At 37.6% G+C, this 21,545-nt stretch overlaps 1 pseudogene; it reads left to right on the plus strand.

The window, feature by feature from the left end:
* Positions 1 to 1,101: 1,101 nt before the first annotated feature.
* Positions 1,102 to 5,199, plus strand: LOC129560069 (olfactory receptor 4C3-like; annotated as a pseudogene).
* The last annotated feature ends 16,346 nt before the right edge of the window (positions 5,200 to 21,545 follow it).

Consider the following 21,545-nt stretch of genomic DNA (forward strand, 5'->3'; position numbering starts at 1 on the left):
AATCTGGTAGGCTATAGTCCAGGGGGTCACAGAAGAATCAGACACAAATTAGTGACTAAATAACAATAACAAAAATATTTTAATATGTTTGCATAGCAAGGTATGCATAAAGTTAAAGGAAATTAATCAGGGATGATACAGTACCACTGAGGGGCTAGTGAAAGTAGGAAACATAATTACCATAATAAGACGAGAATAGCAGGGGACACAGTCCATCACCCAGAAGCTTCCATCCCTGGTAAACAACACCGGAGACATCCTCCTGGGATGAAAGAGTCCTTGGATTGGACCGACAACATGAGCTCTATTTTAAATGCTCTGTTACTTGGAGAACATGTTTCTCTACATATTGAAAGGCATGAAGCTGCCCTAAATACACTTTGGCAGGTACCTGGTTTTGTGAAATTAGTCCCTGAATCTATCAAAGCTCAAACTGTTCAACTAGTTTCTGATCAAATGTGATATGATCTATGATTTGCTCCTCCTGATTTCCTTCTGATTAACCCTTCAAATTTGAGAATCTGTGTTGCTGTCTCCTCAGGGTTTTAAACCACTCTATCCTTGGATTTGTATGAAACAGACTTTCCTTGTTGTATATCCAAGATTCCTTCTTTTGAAAAAAATATTTTAATGAACAACCTTCATTGATTTTAGACATAACTCCTCTCTCTTTCCCTTTTATGCTTCTCTAGGGCTTGGGAAGTTGGACTAAGTAGGTGATGAGGTTCAAAAGCAATCTCTTTACCAAGAAATGCATCTATTTAGTTAGAGTCTGGATAACCACTCAATGTGCCATTGTGAATGAATTTCATTTTTTTATGAAGTTGGAAATGACAGCTTTGTCAGTACATGTTAATTCTCTGAGCTGATTCCAATTTTCATACCAGAGCTTAAAGACAAGTTCAAACAATTTCATGATGACATTTCTGCAAAATCCATACCCCTTATAGCTATGTAGACAGTTTTAAATTCTCATTCAGACTGTCTTTGGCACCTGTCATCGCAATATTTTCACTACACTCTAATTTTGGAGTGTCCAGTCAAACTAGGTTTAGTCAAGTGATTTCAGTTTCCTTAAACTCTTTTCCTTCATGAGACACAATGCTCACAGCACCACCTTCTCTGGATCCAGTGAGAATCATATACAATTTAATGCAAGCATATTTGAACATGATGAGTAAGTACTGATCTATATAGGACTATATCTGTGTTGAATTGGTTTAAATATATTTACAAAATAATTTCATACATCAGTATTCATCTGTATTCATATATATTTGTAGTGGACCTTATAGTTGGTGACAGCATAGACATCTCATGATTACTTCAATTGTAAAAAATAGTTTAATATAAGGATCCTGGTCCAGGATTTAGTGCCCTCATTTTTATTTCCCCTTGGCAAATGGCATTCTTACTCTTTCTCTTGCATTTCCTCGTTATAAATTGTGAATATTATTGCCGATTTTTGTATCCCAATGGATATTAAACAATTTAATTTAAATGACTGAAAAAAAATACATTTTACCATCTCTAAATATATTGAAGAGAATAATTATTTTCATCATGATCATATTAATGTATTTTGAAAATTTTCAGAAGAAAAAACTAATTTGAAGAAGTACTGTAAACTTTACAGCTGTGAAGTGCCAGTACCATAATAGAATTCAGTATTATCAGTGAATGCACATGTAAAAATAAATGGTAAATCAATTAAAATAAACTATTATAATAGAAGTTTAAGAATCAGATAGTTACACATCTAAGTGTTTAATTTACACAATACTAGTCAGACACCCAATAAGCTCATATGTTATTAAATATTTAAATTCATAAGTGGTCAACTTTTTTTTCTTGTCATAGCATTTTGTCTTGTGTAGACTCAAAGAGGAGTTCAAAATTAAAAATGAGTGCCACAAAAGTTCTCTGTTGCTGAATTAACTCATATGAAATAATTGGGTTTTTGGCTAGGCCTTCTAATAATGTTGAAATCCCCCTGAGGCCCTAGTAGCCACACCTAAGAAACTACTGAATTCGCCTGTGAACAGGTTATGTGGTTGTACTTTTAAGACTTACCCAAATGTACCACTTATAAGTCAATAAAGACACTTACTGAAGCTGAGCTAGCTGGCAATTTTAAACATTATACCTTTACTTGTTTCCTGGTCTTAGCATGAACCTGTGTCAAACAAGTTCATAGCTAAGGTCTCTTTTTATTCTTTCTTTTTCCCCAGGAAATCACATAATCATAGACTCTCAGGTTCTAATCATTCCTGAAAATCACATAAACACCTATTATCCTCACCTATCTGACATTTAAATTCCTCTTTTAGTATACAAGCTTTCGAGAAAGAGAGATTCAAATGCCATGCTATCAGTTTAGAAGAAAAATGTTTTGAATCTTTCTTGTTGATATAAATTTAAATTAGTTAGATTTCAATAAATTAGTTGACATTATATTTGAATAATTACACAATTCAAAATTGCATCTAAACTTCTCTCCACCTTATAATACAACTTAAAAATGTTTCAAAGATATTGTACAATTAAAAACACAAAAAACTCTGCAAAAATTGCACGCTATCAAAGGAATGAACTATGTCATTTCTGAATTTTACACAGCTCTTAATATTTATGCTAAACTATTTGTAAATAATGATTTTTTTCTCTTTAAAAATATTTTCCATAATATAAAAATATTATTTTTAATATTATTTGTAAATAATAATTTTTTATAAATAATGATTTTTTTCTTTTTAAAAATATTTTCCATAATATTAAAAATATTATGGTTTATTCCTAGAAAGAAAAATGAAACAAAGAAAAAAGGAAAAACTAATTTGTATTTATTCAGAGCTATTTCTAAAATATATAGATTACTTGTAAGTCTTATTTTATGTATATTATAATCTTTTCTGAACTTTTGGGGAATTTTATTGTATTTATGTCCCCAAAGTATCCCTAACCAAGAATGGTGGAAGATGGATCTTACAGAAAGATGGGAGAAGGCATGACAGTGACTGTATCAGAAATAGAAAGGAGTGGAAACATTCCTCTCATGGATGGGTGCCTCGCTGCTGTTTAGTAATGGTGTTTCAATTATTAGTTCTTTGGCCCATTTTTTGATTGGGTCTTTTATTTTTCTGGAGTTGAGCTGCAGGAGTTGCTTGTATATTTTTGAGATTAATTCTTTGTCAGTTGCTTCATTTGGTATTATTTTTTTCCCATTTTGAAGGTTGTCTTTTCACCTTGCTTATAGTTTCTTTTGCTGTGCAGAAGCTTTTAATTTTAATTAGATCCCATTTGTTTATTTTTGCTTTTATTTCCAATATTCTGGGCGGTGGGTCATGGAGGATACTGCTGTGATTTATGTCGGAGAGTGTTTTGCCTATGTTCTCCTCTAGGAGTTTTATAGTTTCTGGGTTTACATTTAGATCTTTAATCCATTTTGAGTTTATTTTTGTGTATGGTGTGGCATATAACAGGAATACTCTTCTTGATTTTGTGGGAGCAAACATACATTCACATCCAATGTTCTTGCCTGGAGAATCCCAGGGATGGCAGAGCCTCCTGGTCTGCCGCCTATGGGGTCACACAGAGTCGGACACGACTGAAGCAACTTAGCAGCAACACAGTAAGGCTCCAGTTATTTGTTGAATGAGTGAATTTGTAATTGGTACTTATTGTAAGTCATAGATTTTATATGTGTTTGTATTATTTGTATATAGATATGGGTGCATACCTATATACATTGTCTGTCTTGCCACCTTACCCAGTGGACTATTTCTTTCTGCTCTCCCTGTTTAGAGCTGAGGGTTAACATGTAAAACCTCATGGAAGAGGCAGTAACACTTATCTCTGTGGGGCAAATCTCAGCTTGCAAGATACATCTGATTATGATGATCTGTGACTAAGGACACAGAGGAGGGCTCAGCCCGGTGCACTGACATGACTCAGCAGATGCAGAACGAATTGGAAGTAAGAGGATAACCCAGATCCCATGTAGATAGTAGGGTGTTTTCTCAGTAAATTGCACATCATGTGTTGCCCTATAGATGTTTTGCAGATGGCAGGTGTCTGCAGAAACACAAAACATGAGGAAAGTAATGAACATGTGAAATATGTACTTGGGCAAAATTGTCAAGGACATGCTCCACAGTTCTATTGATTGCTCTAGTTTTCTTCTAAGAAATTCAGTCTACCACGCTTTCACGGTGAAGATGTATTATTCATTCTTCCTTTTAGGTAATTCAAGCCATGGGGCTGCGTTTTTTCCTAAATAGATCTCACGTCTCCTTACAATGTGAGTAAATTTGTTCTCTTGGGATTCACATAGAATCTACACTTGCATAAAACACTCTTCATTGTCTTTGTTCATTTTCCTATTTACCATGCTGGCCAACCTGCTCATTATTGTTACCATCTCCCTGAGCCCTACACTCTTAGCTCCCATGTACTTCTTTCTCACTCACTTGTCTTTCATAGATGCCTCCTTAACCTTTGTCACCACCCCCAAAAGAGTCATCGACCTGCTGTACCAGAAGAGAACCATCTCCTGGGGTTCTCTGAGCCTGACTCAGCTCTTTCTGGAGCACTTTCTGGAAGGGTCAGAGGTCATCGTCCTCACTGTCATGTCCTATGGCCGCTACGTGGCCATCTGAAGGCCTCTGCACCACACGGCCGTCATGCGACAGGGGCTCTGCCAGCTCCTGGCGGTGGTGGCCTGGACCGGGGGACTCCTGTACACCACCGAGCAGATTCTTTTCATGATCGACTTGACCCTTTGTGGCCCTAAAGTCATTGACCACTTCATGTGTGATTTCTTTTCACTGTTGAAATTTGACTGCGGTGACACCTATAGGCTTTGAGTCGTGGTGGAAGCACAGGGGCCATGTGCTTGCTCATCTTTTTCATGCTCGTCGTCTCCTACATAATCATCCTGAGCTCCCTGAAGTCCCATGGCTCTGGAGGAGGGCACAGAGACCAATCTACATGCGGTGCCCACTCTACAGTAGTGGTGCTCTTTTTGTCCCTTGTATATTCACCCATATGCATCCTGTGGCCACTTACCCTGCCGACAAGTGGGTGGCTGCGTTCTTTTCAGTCTTCACTCCCATGCTAAATCCTATCATTTACACAGTGAGAAACACAGAGGTGAAAAATGCCATGAGGAGTTTGTTGAAGAGGAGAGTAATAACTTAGACTCTCCATGGTACAAAGGAAGTAATTATTTATATATAGAGAGAAGATTAGGGGCATCCCAGGTGACTCAGTGTTAAAATAATTTCCTGCCATTTCACGAGACTCAAGAGATACGCGTTCAATCCCTGCGTTAGGAAAATTCCTTGGAGTAGGAAAGGGGAAACCCCCTCCAGTATTCTTGCCTGGAAAATTCCAGGGACAGAGGAACCTGGCAGGAGACAGTCTATGCAGACGAAAAGAGGCAGATTTACTCCCCACAGAGAGGACTATGTGTGTATGGAGGAGGGGGTGCTCAGTCATGTGCGACTCTGCACGACCCCATGGACTGTAGCCCATCGGGCTCTCTGTCCATGGAATTTGCCAGGCAAGAATACTGGAAGGGGTTGTCATTTCCTACTCCAAGGAATCTTCCCAACCCAGGAAGGGAACCCACGTCTCTTGAGCTTCCTGCATTGGCAGGTGGGTTCTTTACAACCTGAGCCACCAGGGAAGTGTCCAGGGAGAATTATACCTGTTCCAAATTCTGAAAGAAAATTAAGAAACTTTGCAGACTACTAATAGAAAAAAGGAGACCCAGAAACTAACATTTGTTGACTAATTTATGTTTGTTAAATAATCTTTATACATTTTAATAACATTTAACATACTTTCCAGAGACTTCAGTGTTCAGGTTTATAGATTCAGATTAGGCAATGGAAAGGACAGCTATAAATCCATAAGCTGATGATTGTAGAGTAAGATTTTGTCCAGAGTCTTACTGCTAATTTACCAAATGCTTCGTATATGTTGCTTGGATGAAATCAGCTTTTCCATATGACACTGATACCAGAACATCTTCCATTTTTTGTTTAGCCTGTATTACAGCAAACAAGGAATATAAATTCTTAGTTAAACACATCTGGAAGGGACAGTTGAGTGAAGAAATAACAGTTCAATACTTTTTATTTTTGTACTATGAATTTATCAAAAGCAAAAAGAGAAAAGACCAATTTGCAATCTATCTATATTTTCTTAACACAAAAATATAAGCAGAAATTTTGAAATTACTCAAATTTTTATGTTCTAAATAAGTGTATGGCTCATAGCTTTTCTTGAGTGTAAAAAATTGCTTTTCTTTTTTTCACCAATGTTTGAGGAACCATTTGAAACAAGGGTAAGTGTGCTTTACAAATCTCAACATAAAGCTTATGGTTAGGTTCCAAACGTATTGCTCTGTAGTTCTCTTACATATATTTACATTAAATGAAGCCCTTACTATGTATCAGGCACATCTACTTCATTCAATTTATCCAGGTACTAAACTGGTGGTTCCATTATAATTATTCCTATTTTACAGAAAAGAAAGTTGAAATCAAGGATTTTACTAACTGACTTGCTTCACATCACATATTGCTGTTCAGTCACTCAGTTGTGTCCAACTGTTTGCAACCTATGGATGGAAGCACACCATACTTCCCTGTCCTTCAACATCTCCTGGAGATTCCTAAACTCATGTCTGCTGAGTCAGTGATGCCATCTAACCATCCCATCCTCTGTTGTCCCCTTCTCCTGCCTTCAACCTTTCCCAGCATCAGAACCTTTTCTAATGAGTTGGCTCTTCCCATCAGGTGGCCAAATATTTTATCTTCATCTTCAGCATCAGTCCTTCAATGAGTATTCAGGATTGATCTCCTTTAGGGTGGACTGGTTTGGTCTCCTTGCAGTCCAAAGGACTCTCAAGAGTCTCTGCAACACCACAGTTCAAAAGCATCAATTCTTTGACTCAGGCTGCTTTATGGTCCAACTCTCACATCCACACATGACTATTGGAAAAACTACAGCTTTGACTATACAGACTTTTGTTGGAGAAGTAATGTCTCTGATTTTTAGGTTTGTCATAGCTTTTCTTCCAAGGAGCAAGCAAGAATCACATCAAATGTGATTCCCCCATCAATGATGTTAGAAACTGTTATACTGGAATGCAGCTCCCTTTTAAAAACTTCAGCTACTAACTTCCAATCCAGGTCTTTAGAAATCAGGTTTACTTTCTTATGAATTTTCTGTGATATATTTAGGCATATAGGTAAGAAAACTGCAGTCTAAATGATTGAATGTGTCCTTCAAGAAGACGCTGTCAAATGTGTTGTAGTTTTGTCTCTCATAGAGCAACATATTTCAGCAGAACAATTTTCATTTTTTTAAAGTTCAAGTTATGCCACTTCACTTTTACAAAGGACAACATTAGTATGGTAATGGTAAAGAATCTGAAAACTATTACATATATGTGTATGTGTGTGTATGTACATGTACATAAATAACTCATTTACTTTGTCGTACATTTGAATTTGGCTTTCCAGGTGGCCTTAATAGTAAAGGACCTGCCTGAAAATGCAGGAGACATAAAAGATGTGCGTTTGATGTCTGGGTTGGGAAGATCCCCTGGAGGAGGGCATGGTAACTCACTCCAGTATTCTTGCCTGGAGAATTCCATGGACAGAGGAGCCTGGCTGACTACAGTCTATAGGGTCCAAAGAATTGGACATGACTGAAGTGACTTAGCACGCATGCACACTTGAACTCAGACAGCATTGTAAATTAAGTGCATTTCAATAGAAGAAAAGTGGAAAAAAATAAAAATCACTGATAATGGAGTTATTTTTTGTAAAAACAAAAATTTCCTTCAGATTTCTTTCCCTTTGGTGAAGATGAGCACTACTGTTGGTCTTCAAAAAAAAAAAAAAAAAAAAGCAAGTGGTTAAGGTGAATTTTCAGACACTGGGAGAGACCTGCAATGCTTCTCTATGCATGTGCAGAATACCAGGTCATCCTACATTATTAAAAACTCTTTATAAATTTAAGTTTGAAAGACTACAACACTTCCCGGTGTGTTACTTCTCTTGAAAGTAAGAATTGGTGAATTATAGATCCTGTTGCAAATTGAACCTATGTAGAACGGTTCTCTCTGACAGACAGACTACTTAAATAGATGGAAATGCTGAGTTATATCACGTTCTGATTAAAATATGATATTGATTTTCTACCGTATTTTATGAGTATTGATTTCTTTTCAAGTGGTGAGCAGCCAGCCATGCTTCTGTAACAACAATTTTGTTTCCCACTACCCTGCAATAACCCTGTTTTCATGAATAAAATCTGTTTATCTATTATTCTATTTCTTATCTTTCTATTTTGTTCCATTAGTGTATCTATCAATGAGCCAATACTCTACTGTCTAAATTTCTGCAGTGTTTCAGATATAATTGCCATATTAAAAAATCACCTCCAAGTTTAGGGGTTTAAAACACCATCACTTATTATTTCAGATGTTTTCAGTAGGTGTGGATTTAATCAGTCCAGCTGAGTACTTGAGACTCAGCATCTCTTATGAGATTAGTCAGAAAGTGGCTGGGACTGAAGTCATTTAAAAAGTTTCTTTAATTTTTAAATATACCTGCAAAGTCTTGAAGAGTGAAGACTTAAATAACAGGTGCACCTTTAGATTGTAAGGGTGAATCCATAGTCCAAAAGAATGGTGTTCTAAGAAGAAATTGAAAGCATGCCAGAGCTTGTTGTCTCATGTTTACTTGGAGGAAAGTCTCTTTAGGGCCGGACTGAGAAGGTGGCCATCTTCAAGCTAGGAAGAGAGGCCTCACCTGAAACCAACCCTGAAGTCAATTTGATCTTGGACTTCGGCCTCCATAACTGTGAAAAAACAGATTTTTTTGTTGTTTGTTTGTTTAAGCTATCAAATCTGTTCATTTAGTTACAGCAAAATAAGCCAACTGACTTGACTATGATGAGGAAGATGATGATGATGATGATGATGATAGTGATAAAATATATTCCAGGTTTAGTGAAAGAGGTCTGAATTGAATGAACAGGAATCAATTCAGAAAAAAATCATGGCTATTGACTACATTTGGATAATTTCTAAATCCAGAGATTTTTGAATAAAATAGACATCAGGTATTTTTAAGTAGGAACTCTGTAATATTACCAGGAATAGGTTGTGCAAATCTTCAACCTGATCTTTACCTGAGGAATTTGAGACTATTTATCAGAGTAATTATGCTATAGGTAAGTAGAAATCCTTAAGTCTTTCCTGACATTACTTGAAGTAGGTTCTAAGCTAAAGCTCATTCCTGGGCATCAGAATAACACCATCTCCCACTGATCCGAAAGCCATTGATGTTTGCTGGCCTGAGACAAATATTCTGCCAGACATTTCTCCATGAAGATGGGTTTATTTGGGATCAGTAAGAAATATAATTTGGGGCCTGCAAATTATGGGGAGAAACATGTGTGATTCTCCCCAAGGTAAAGGAAGAAGAATGCTTTATAGAGGAGAAGAGGGAGTTGGGGTGGGGTGTGAACTCTAGTAAATAAAGAAATCATAGCCTTTCATGGGCTGAGCCCTTGCCAGAAAAGAAGAAGGAATAAGTGTTCTCCCTCCTGTTTCTCCAGGGTTTCCTTGGTGACTCAGATTGTAAAGAATTCACCTGTAATGCAGGAGACTTGGATTTGGTCCCTTGGTCAGTAAGATCTTCTGGAGAATGGAATGGCTAACCACTACAGTATCCTTGCCTAGAGAATTCCATGGACAGAGGACTTGGTGGGCTAGAGTCCATGGGATCTCAAAGAGTGGGACATGACTGTCCAAATAACACTCCTGGCCCTACATTTAACTGGTTTTCTATTTATCAATGTTTTAAAAGGTGACAAATTACTGAGTCAATGTTCTCACAATGGTTCAGTTCTACATATCTAGTAGACTTACTAGACCATGTGTGTTCTACAGAGGATATACATATCCTTGTTGGGTCCCTGATGCTTGAATAAAGTTGTTTTATAGTAAAGGACTGAGTAGAAGTATTTGGAACAAATCTCCTTTTTCACAATAATAACTAAAAAGGAGTACCATATTATTGTGTCACCAAAGAGATTTGAGAAATGCAGGGTGTAATTCTTATTCCATTCTCAGGTAATTTTCCTTTGTGGTTTAGGAATAAAATGGAGGATCAGGCTAAGTTGGTGTAGAAAATGGAAGCTTTAAAAATCATGTACCATTAATCTTTACTTTGTGAGTTTTTTCTTTTTTTTTTTTAATGCCAGAAAATCCTAAGGGATTGAGTTAAAGGATATATTTGCCTATGGTCTTTGAATATCTTCATTTCCCTAGGTAGGTCTCACTTGGAAAACAATGAGGCTCACTTAACTAATCACACATATCAATTAATCAAACAAAGCCTATTGTCTTCATTACTTGGAAGTGAGCATATCAGTTATTCCATAGAGATAAAATGTAAAACAGATTGGAATTTAGAAAATCTGAAAAACTTTAACTGCAATTTAACAGCATCAAAATGCGCATTTTAGAAATATTCCTTTTCTCATCTGAATCTCAGCTTTTTATATTAAAAAAGCAAAACGAATGAATTAGATACTCTCTAACAAACCATTGGCAACCCACTCCAGTACTCTTGCCTGGAAAATCCCATGGACGGAGGAGCCTGGTAGGCTGCAGTCCATGGGGTCGCTAAGAGTCATACAGGACTGGGCGACCTCCCTTTCACTTTCCACTTTCATTCATTGGAGAAGGAAATGGCAACCCACTTTGGTGTTCTTGCCTGGAGAATTCCAGGGACAGCGGAGCCTGGTAGGCTACCGTCTATGGGGTCACAAAGAGTCAGACACGACTGAAGCAACTTAGCAGCAGCAGCAGCAAACCATTAAATTTGAATGCCTAAGGTTTCCCTGGTGGCTCAGAGGTTAAAGCATCTGCCTGCAATGAGGGAGACCTGGGTTTGATCCCTGGGTGGGGAAGATTCCCTGGAGGAGGAAATGGAAACCCACTCCAGTATTCTTGCCTAGAGAATCCCATGGACGGAGGAGCCTGGTGGGCTACAGTCCACAGGGTTGCAAAGAGTCGAACACTACTGAGTGACTTCACTTTCACTTTCAAGGTTTCATTATTTGCCTGTTTATTTGTAGATCAAATTATTTCCTCTATGTACTTGAATTTTTAGGAAGCTCATTTATTATACAATGGGAAATCTGCCTTGCTGTGCTGTGCTTAGTCACTTAGTCATGTGACTGTTTGCAAATCCCTGGACTGTAGCCTGCCAGGCTCACCTTTCCATGGGGATTCTCCAGGCAAGAATACTGGAGCGGGTTGCCATTTCCTCCTCCAGTGGATCTTCCCAACCCAGGGATCGAACTGGGGTCTCCGCATTGCAGGCAGATTCTTTACCATCTGAGTCACCATGGAAAACCCTGGTTCAATTTCTGGGTTGGGAATATCTGCTGGAGACAGGATAGTCTTACCCACTCCAATATTTTGGGGCTTTCCTTGTGGCTTTACTTTAAGTTGAACTTTCAGAAAGTGGGGAATATCTTTTCCTGTATGCATGTGCAGAATATCAGATCATCCTACATTATTGGTACCTATAAATCTAAGCTTTTCTGACTGCAACATTCCAACACATGTTACTTCTCACAAATGTTACTTTTTCAAGCTCAATATTCAGCTGGAACCATTTTTGTCCATAATTTGGACATTCATTAATGTCTGAGCATTGTACAGGAGTGTCTGTGCTTACTGAGTTGTACATGAAAAGTGAATGTATTAGTTGCTCAGTCATGTAAGACTCTTTGAGTCCCCCTGAACTGTAGCCCACCAGGCTCCTCTGTCCATGGAATTCTTGAGGCAAAAATACTGGAATGGGTAGCCATTCTCTTCTCCAGGTAATCTGCCGAACCCATGGACTGATCCCAGGTCCTTCCATTGCAGGCAGATTCTTCACCATTTGAGCCACCAGGGAAGCCCAGGTTGTGCATGGCTGTCTCAAATTCATTAGAAACAGATTTTTTCCCCAAAAGATCAAGGCCTGGAAGATGATATAATCAGCACTAGGTTTATTAAAATGGTCCAGTTTGAAACTGCTGATGAGAATTAAAACTTTCAACAAAATCAGAATGAAATGATATGTGGTTAATCCTGTCTTGTGACTATTACAGTGGAGTTGAGAGTAATCCAGGGGTAAGGATGGAAAACAATCTTAAGTAAAAATGCATTTGCAACCCTATAGATTGCATCCCACTGGGCTCCCCACCATGGGATTTTCCTGGCAAGAACACTGGAGTGGGTCACCATGCCCTCCTCCAGGAGACATTCCCAACCGAGGGATGGAGCCTATATCTTGTTTATATCTTCTGCACTGGCAGGCGGGTTCTTTACCATCAATGTCTCTGAAAAAGTCCTCAAGTAAACATTGTTTCTAAGACTAGATTTTTTTTTTAATGCTTTTTAAAATAACATTTATTCTTAAAAGTTAACTTATACATAATAATAAACCAAAAAACACAAGAAGCAAAAAGCTAAATCATTCATAGTCACAAGCAGTTTACAGTTTGATGTGTTGTTCTTGGTCTTATATGTATATTTTCACAACAAAGCATCCATTTTATGCAATTAATATGATATAGTTATGTATCATGCTGTTTCACACATCATGAATATGTATCATTTCAAAGTGCCAAAGTTATGGGTATTTTGATAACCAATCTCAACTCACTACCCCAACTCAATCTAGAAGAAAAAAAATGTATTCTACCTTTCTTGATGACAGCAATTTCAAAGAAGACAATAATGGCAACAGACCTCTAGGTAAATATATTAGCAGAGTTATGATTAAAATACCACTTTCCCTTAAAGTTCAATTAAAAATGAGACATAAAGCAACAAGTATACAAAATATAAAGTTTCTAAGAGGATTCATCATCTGATCTACACTATTAAAGTTTTTTTTTTTTTTTTAACAAGGAGATAGGAATGTTTCCATTGAAATACTTAACAATGCATTACTATACTACAGCCAAGAGATTCACACACATCAATTGTTCCCATCAAAATATAAATGTAAGCACATTCACATTCATGCCTACCTTTATACTTCCTTCTTCCCCTCTGCTGCCAACGTAAATGAACAATTCCTGATGTATATTTCTCAGAGACATAACACGAGAACTTTAATAAGAGGGACAATACGGCAATGATTGTGCATTAGGAGCTATACCAGGGACTTGGTGAAGAGGTGAGAAGATTCAATATAGTTCAGTCACTCAGTTGTGTCTGACTCTTTGTGAGCCCATATACTGCAGCATGCCAGGTTTCCCTGGAAATCACCAACTCCCGGACTTTACCCAAACTCCTGTCCACCGAGTTGGTGATGTCATCCAGCCGTCTCATCCTCTGTTTTCCCCTTCTCCTCCTGCCCCAAATCCCTCCCAGCATCAGGATCTTTTCAAATGAGTCAACTCTTCGCATCAGGTATCCAAAGTATTGAAGTTTCAGCTTCAATACCAGTCCTTCTGGTGAACACTCAGGACTGGTGACCTAGAGGATGGACTGGTTGGATCTCCTTGCAGTCCAAGGGACTCTCCAGAGTCTTCTCCAACACCACAGTTCAAAAGCATCCATTTTTTGGTGCTCACCTTTCTTTATAGTCCAACTATCACATCCATACATAACTACTGGAAACACCATAACTTTGACTAGACGGAACTTGGTTGGCAAAGTAATGTCTCTAATTCTTAATACGCTGTCTAGGTTGGTCACAGCATTTCTTCCAAGGAGCAAGTGTCTTTTAATTTCATGGCTGCAGTAACCATCTGCAGTGATTTTGGAGCTCCCCCAAAAAAGTTTGCCACTGTTTGCTTTGTTTACCCATGTAATTGCAGTGACATGATGGGGCCAGATGGGGCCTTACTTTTCTGAATGTAGAGTTTTAAGCCAAATTTTTCACTCTCCTTTTTCATTTTCATCAAGAGGCTCTTTAATTCTTCACTTTCTTCAATAAGGGTGGGGTCATCTGAGTATCTGAGGTTACTGATATTCCTCTCAGCAATCTTGATTCCAGCTTGTGCTTCACCCAGCCCAGGATTTCTCATGATGTATTCTGCATATAAGTTAAATAAGCAGGGTGACAACATACAGCCTTGACTTACTCCTTTTCCTATTTGGAACCAGTCTGTTCTTCCATGTCCAGTTCTAACTGTTGCTTCCTGACCTGCATATAGCTTTCTCAAGAGGCAGGTCAGGTGGTCTGGTATTCCCGTCTCTTTTCAGTATTTTCCACAGTTTATTGTGATCTACACAGTCAAAGGCTTTGGCATAATCAATAAAGCAGAAATAGATGTTTTTCTGGAACTCTCTCACTTTTTCGATGATCCAGCAGATGTTGGCAATTTGATCTCTGGTTCCTCTGCCTTTTCTAAATCCAACTTGAACATCTGGAAGCTCACAATTCACTTATTGTTGAAGCCTGGCTTGGAGAATTTTGAGGGTTACTTTACTAGTGTGTGAGATGAGTACAATTTTGTGGTAGTTTGAGCATTCTTTGGCATTGACTTTCTTAGGGATTGGAATGAAAACTGACCATTTCAGTCTTATGGCCACTGTTGAGTTTTCCAAATTTGCTGGCATATTGAGTACAGCACTTTCACATCATCATCTTTCAAGATTTGAAATAGCTCAACTGGAATTCCATCACCTCCACTAGCTTTGTTCGTAGTGATGCTTCCTAAGGCTCACTTGACTTCACATTCCAAGATGTCTGGCTCTAGGTGAGTGATCACACCATCGTGATTATATTGGTCGTGAAGATATTTTTTGTACAGTTCTCCTGTGTATTCTTGCCACCTCTTCTTAATATCTTCTGCTTCTGTTAGGTCCATACCATTTCTGCCTTTATTGAGCCCATCTTTGCATCTCTAATTTTCTTGAAGAGATCTCTAGTCTTTCCCATTCGGTTGTTTATTTCTTTGCATTGATAGCTGAGGAAGGCTTTCTTTTCTCTCCTTGCTATTCTTTGGAACTCTTCATTCGTGTGGGTATATCTTTTCTTTTCTCCTTTGCTTTTTGTTTCTCCTCTTTTCACAGCTATTTGTAAGGCGTCCTCAGACAGCCATTTTGCTTTTTTACATTTCTTTTCCATGGGGATAGTCTTGATCCCTGTCTCCTGTACAATGTCACGAACTTCCATACATAGTTCATCAGGCACTCTATCAGATCTACTTCTTTAAGTTTGTTTCTCACTTCCACTATATAGTCATAAGGGATTTGATTTAGCTCATACCTGAATGGTCTAGTGGTTTCCCCCACTTTCTTCAATTTAGGTCTGAATTTGGCAATAAGGTGTTCATGATCTGAGCCACAGTCAACTTGGAAGGTGTCAGAAGTGAAGAAGGAAGTGTAGACTGTATGAAATCTTGCTCAATTGTGAGTAAGTTTAAAGCTTGTTTAGATGTTACTTTGAACTCATCCTTAAGAATCTAGTCTGAAGACCAACTGCCATATGACTACTTCATTAAAAAAAAAAAAAAGAACCAATCAAAGAAACAAAAAACAGTGTGCAAACATGTTTTCATAAGAATAAATGGGATATAATATGTATATCTGTATTTAAGGATACTTTGTCTAATGTGGAATGTTTATTTTGTGAAAGGAAGTGAGTTTTTGTTGAAGGCCAACTATAAGGAATACATTTGATGGATTCTCTTTTGCTTTTTAAATTAATTGATTGATTTTATTTTTGGGTTCACTTGGTATTCATTGTTGCACTCTGGATTTTCTGTAGTTGCAACGAGTTGGGGCTACTCTCTAGCTGCTGATACCGGGCTTCTCATTGTGGTGGCTTCTTTGTTGTGGAGCATAGGCTCTAGGTGCAAGAGTTGAAACCCATAATGGCAACACCCAGGTTCAGTACTTGCAGCATACAGGCTCTAGGGCATGTGGGCTTCAGTAGTTGTGGTATACGGGCTTAGTTGCTCCATGGTATATGTAGGAGTTTTCCAAACTAGGGGTTAAACTTGTGTCTCCTGTATTGGCAGATGGATTCTTATCTACTGTACCACCAGAGAAGTACCATTTTGACAGGTTCTTTACATACTTTAACTCTCTTATTGTAGGAAAAATGTTAGTAGTTAGATTTTTACTCCATTTTACAAAAGAGGAAAACGTGATTCAGTAAAGTTAGCAAGAATAGGAATTATTTTAAAGATGGCTTTTTCGGCTCTTCCCACTTCAAGATAGTCCTTATTGTCATGATATGAAAATATCATAACACAGATCTGATCATTGTCCACACTGTGAAGATTGAAGCATTATTCTCTTATTTAATTTGAGGAGCACTGTCTTGCCTTTATCTTTACCTCCATTTCCCAGATTTCTTACACTTTCCTGATTCCTCTTATGTCAAGGAAATATCATCTGACGATTTCTTCTCTGGAGATATGTTACCCTTCATGGGCATCATGGTAAGTGGGATGTAATAGGCTCAAGAAATGAAATTTCAAGGGTTGTATTTCAAAGAAAGTACACTTGGTTGAAAGAAATGTTTAAAGGAACTTCTAAATATCTCAAGCAACTCAATCATTGTGGAGTTTAGTACTATATTTACCAGTGAGGAAGCACCTTGGAGAGCTAACTGGGTGCTATTACCTTAGGACTTTTCCCATTGTAATCATATAGTATTAACATTTGTTACTGGGAGGAAAAAGGCCCCCATGATCAATTCACTTTAGGAAATTTTGACTTTTTAAATTATCGACCAAATACCGTTCTGTATCTACATTAGGCCAAAGAGTTATTGGAGCTGACATACAAAGTTGAACAATAAAAAACAAGGCTGTTTTTATGCGGAGCTAAGATTCCAGTGGGTTATAGATGGATAATAAGCAAGTAAAGAAATAAATGAAAAATATAGGTTTGTTGGTAATAAGTAAGATAATAAATATTTTATAACATCAGGACATAGGAGAGAAGAAATGGATATAGATTTGTTTTGTTTTAATTTCCCTGGTGGCTGAGATGGTAAAGCGTCTGCCTACAATGCAGGAGACCAGGGTTCAATCCCTGGGTCGGGAAGATCTCCTGGAGAAGGAAATGGCAACCCACTCCAGTATTCTTGCCTGGAAAATCCCATGGATGGAAGAGCCTGGTAGGCTACAGTCCATAGGGTCGCAAAGAGTCGGACACGACTGAACGACTTCACTTTCAGTTTCAAGCACAGCTAAAGCTTCAGTTTGGTCTGACTTTAAATAAGAAATTATGCTCCTTTCTTTTTCTTTTTAAGATTAGGTTATTTTAAAAGGTTTATTTCAAGTGGAGACAATATAAGCAACAATCATCTATGTCCCACTGTGACTCCTGATTTCTCTTACCTCTCTGGGATGCTCTGTCCTGTATCAACAGCTGGGTCTGACTCAGTCTCCTTTCAGGTTTCTATTTCTTCTTCAACTGTGTGTGACCTTTGGAGTCATTTTCTATAGCCTCCTGGCTCTCTGAAAAGGAATCTTCACTGATTTCAAAGGCATATGTGTTAGTAGCTTAGCTGGTAAAGATTGTGCCTGCAGTTCAGGAGAGTCCGGTTCAATTCCTGGGTCAGGAAGATCCGCTGGAGAAGGGATAGGCTACCCATGTCAGTATTCTTGGGCTTTCCTTGTGGCTCAGCTAGTAAAGAATCTGCCTACAATGCGGGAAACCTGGGTTCCATCTATGAGTTCGGAAGATCACCTGGAGAAAGGAAAGGTTACCCACTCCAGTATTCTGGTCTAGACAATTCCATGGACTGTATTGGGTTGCAAAGAGTTGGATATGACTTTCACTTTCGCTTTCCCTGTACAGGACCCCTGGGCACTGCTGGAGGCGGGGCTAGGGTGGGGGCAGAGCTCTTTGTCCTCTGCAACTGTATTATCCCTTGTTTTTTGCCTAACAAATGGATGGAATTTGACTATACCTTGTATCCACCACTTTTATCTTGTCTTATTCCAGCCTTTTGTTTCTAGTAATAGAGGGTTTGCACATCTTCAGGTTGTTCTCATCAATAGTAGTTTTGTAAACAGTTGTAATTTTAGTATTTCCAGGGTATGTTGTGAGTTTTGGTCATCTTAGATCTCACAGGAAAAAATATATATACAAATGAAAATTTTGGCCAACTCAATATATCTTTGAAAATGTTCATGAGTAATTTGAGTTTGTTTGGCTTAATTAAAGAATTGGAAAATAGCATATTTTTAGTTGAAATTGTGTATATATGTGGGCTTCTCTGGTGGCTCAGTGGTAAAGAATCTGCCTGTAATGTAGGAGATGCAGGTCTGATCCCTGGGTTGGGAAGATCCTCTGAAGGAAAGCATGGCAGCCTACTCCAGTATTCTTGCTTGGAGACTGCCATAGACAGAGGAGTTTGGTGGTCTACAGTCCATATGATTGTAAAGAGTCGGACACGACTGAAGCACCCGAGTACACATGCCCATGTATATGCACGCACTATGTATGCATGGCATTCATTCATGGGTTTCCCTGGTGCCTCAATGGTAAAGAATCTGCCTATCAATGCTGGAGATGTAAGACATGTGGGTTTGATTCCTGGGTCATGAAGATCCTCTGGAGAAGGAAATGGCAACCCTCTTCAATATTTTTGCTTGGGGAATCCCAAGAATAGTGGAGCCTGGTAGGCTACAGTTCATTGGGGTCAAAAGATTCGGATATGACTTAACAACTAAACAACAATATATATATATATATCAGACCTGCATCTCCTACATTACAGGCAGATTCTTTACCACTGAGCCACCAGAGAAGCCCACATATATACACACATATATATATACTGTTTGATTTAACTTCTTGAAAATGTGTTGCAATTTGTGTCATAGCCTATGGTATTTTCTACATTGGTGAATGTCCCATGAGCACTTTGATATGAATGAAATAGTTCCACATATGTTTTCTCTTTCACCACTTTGATACTAACATATATTGCATCAATTTGCCTGTCTGAAGTTATGGAGCAAACTATGGGACAAACTTTATATAAATTTGAAATAAAGCTTAAAAAACTTGTTCTGAAATTAGCATTTATTATTTTTGGAAATTAGTTCAAATATTATCTTCAAAGACAAAGCTTAAGCTTAAAAACAATTGCCTATTTTGAAGGACATAATTTAAATAAGAAAGATTTATGTATTTCATTTGTGTCCAGACTGAACTTTTCCCTTTTGGCTATATGGCCTCAAGTTGCTTTTTATGACTTTCCCCTAGAGAACAGTGTTTTGTAAGTTCCATTCTACATTGTAATTATCCTGGTGGTATCGCTGGAGGTAGTCTACCCTCAAAATAATGATTAAGGTTTCAAAGAATTTAATTAGACAAGAATCTCCCTTGGAGATGCACCAGTTGAATGACTAAATAGTGTGTGATGCAATGACATGTACACAAAGTGTTGGCACGCTTTTGCCCTTACCATAGACTGTATTTATCTGCAGCAGTAATCACATAGCAGGCTTCTTCTTGAATCAAAATGATGTACTCAAAACATAATAAAGTGAATATATGAAGGTGCCACCTGATGCAAAGAGCTGACTCATTAGAAAAGACCCTGATACTGGAGAAGATCAATGGCAGGAGGAGAAGGGGTAGACAGAGGATGAGATGGTTGGGTGGCATCACTGACTCAGTGGACCTGAGTTTGAGTAAACTCTGATGGACCAGAAAGCCTGGTGTGCTGCAGTCCATGGGATTGCAAAGAGTTGGACATGATTTAGCAACTGAAAAACAACAGCAAAGAAATTATTCTCCATTGATCAAGAAACCCAAAGTTCAACAGCACTGGATGAAGTCTGAACAGTATAAGTGATTGAGAATAAAAATATTGCAAAGGCTACTTCACTATTTCACTTTCATTGGTACGAACTTAAACAGCAAAATTTTTATTCTAAACAATTCTGACATATTTTGGAATTTTTCCACTCTCCGATTAAAATATTGATTTAATATGTGTTTGTTATCAGGGAAAATCCTGCAACAATGAATATTTTGAGTATCTGTTTATAATCAACATTCAGAATTCTTTAGATAATAAGACATTGATGTTCATTTTGAAAATCCCAATAATTTTAAAAGTAGTATGCCTCTGAAAGACTGAGATGAATTAGATTTCCTGCAAGCATGAAAAGAGTTGGTTACGTGGAACTAGTGAATGGTGCTGTGAGGTTGAGTGAATCTTGCTCTGTGTGTTCTATGAGATGGCACCAGTGCATGAAGGACAAGGGAGAAGGCACCAGAGCTCAGAATTTGGATTGCATGACTTTTTCCTTATGCAGGTACCTTGGGAAGTGTACTTAGACCCAACATTTTGAACCAGGCTTTCCATTTTGCAAGAGTACATTGGTGGTGTAAGAATCTTTTAAGAGTTCTTTATGATTATCATAATCAGCCATGTTAGGACTTCTTTGTGATTACTAAAATATGTGAAGATTGGTTCTATTCTGTATTTCTATTGTTTTGAATATTTTCTTCTAATGATCTGTCATAAATTTATCTTCTCAAAGAATTTTTAGAAATTAATTTCAAGTGCAGCTATCTAGGGAATTTTCATGGACAGATATTTGTAAATCTATGATAGCTTCAATTTATATGTTATCTAAACATAGTCTGTTAATCTGCTAAAAATTAAAAGATAAGGTAACTTCTGTAGACCTTCACTACCTGGCTTCCAAGAACCCAAAGTAATACTGTAAAGAGCAAGCCACTCCTTCAGGTTTCATTCTTCTGTTACAGGTGATCTTCAGCATCCTATCATATGTTTGTTGACCATTTAGAGGTATTCTTCATATCATAGTTTGTTTATATTTTATTTAATTAATATTTTAATTTTTATCTTTTATTAGTTAATTTTCAATATTAACAAGTTGATATTTTACAAAATAAAATATAATTTACTCTAAAATGTCAGTTATTCTCCAAATTACTTTTGTCTACTGGCATTGTGGTATGATTTCCAAAATCCTTTAAGGAAATTTGCAATTGTCAAATATATTTATTTGAGACTTAAATGATAGGTTAAGACAATTCTTCCAACCCTAGAATGTACAAAGTCACCTCTTTTATTAACAGGAAAGTAGATATGAAGTAAATCTTGCTTTACTTTTTTTTTAAACAGTTAATCAATGTTTACTTTTGTGAAAATTATTAGTTATATGTACAATTTAATTAGCTCCCAGATGGAAAACTAGTAGTGATACCTCATTTATTTAATAATGTGTCATTTTTCTCCCATATGTCATTTGTCACTTGCCTATCCATTAGTTTATAAGATTGCTGCAGTCAGAGAAGGTGTTTTAATTAGTCCTGCATTTACTTTCTTTCTTTTTTGGGGGACTGCCCCATGCAGCTTGTCAGATTTTAGTTTTCCTAGCAGGGACTGAACCTGGGTCATGGCAGTGAAAGCTCTAAGCCCTCACCATAGCCTGGTATGAAAATATTTGAAACTACCAGAACATAATCAGTCAAAAGGCCTGCTTGTGGA

Source organism: Moschus berezovskii, chromosome 16, assembly GCF_049115385.1.
Source record: "Moschus berezovskii isolate FMDL1 chromosome 16, NW_MosBer_1.0, whole genome shotgun sequence".
NCBI classification, from domain to species: domain Eukaryota; kingdom Metazoa; phylum Chordata; class Mammalia; order Artiodactyla; family Moschidae; genus Moschus; species Moschus berezovskii.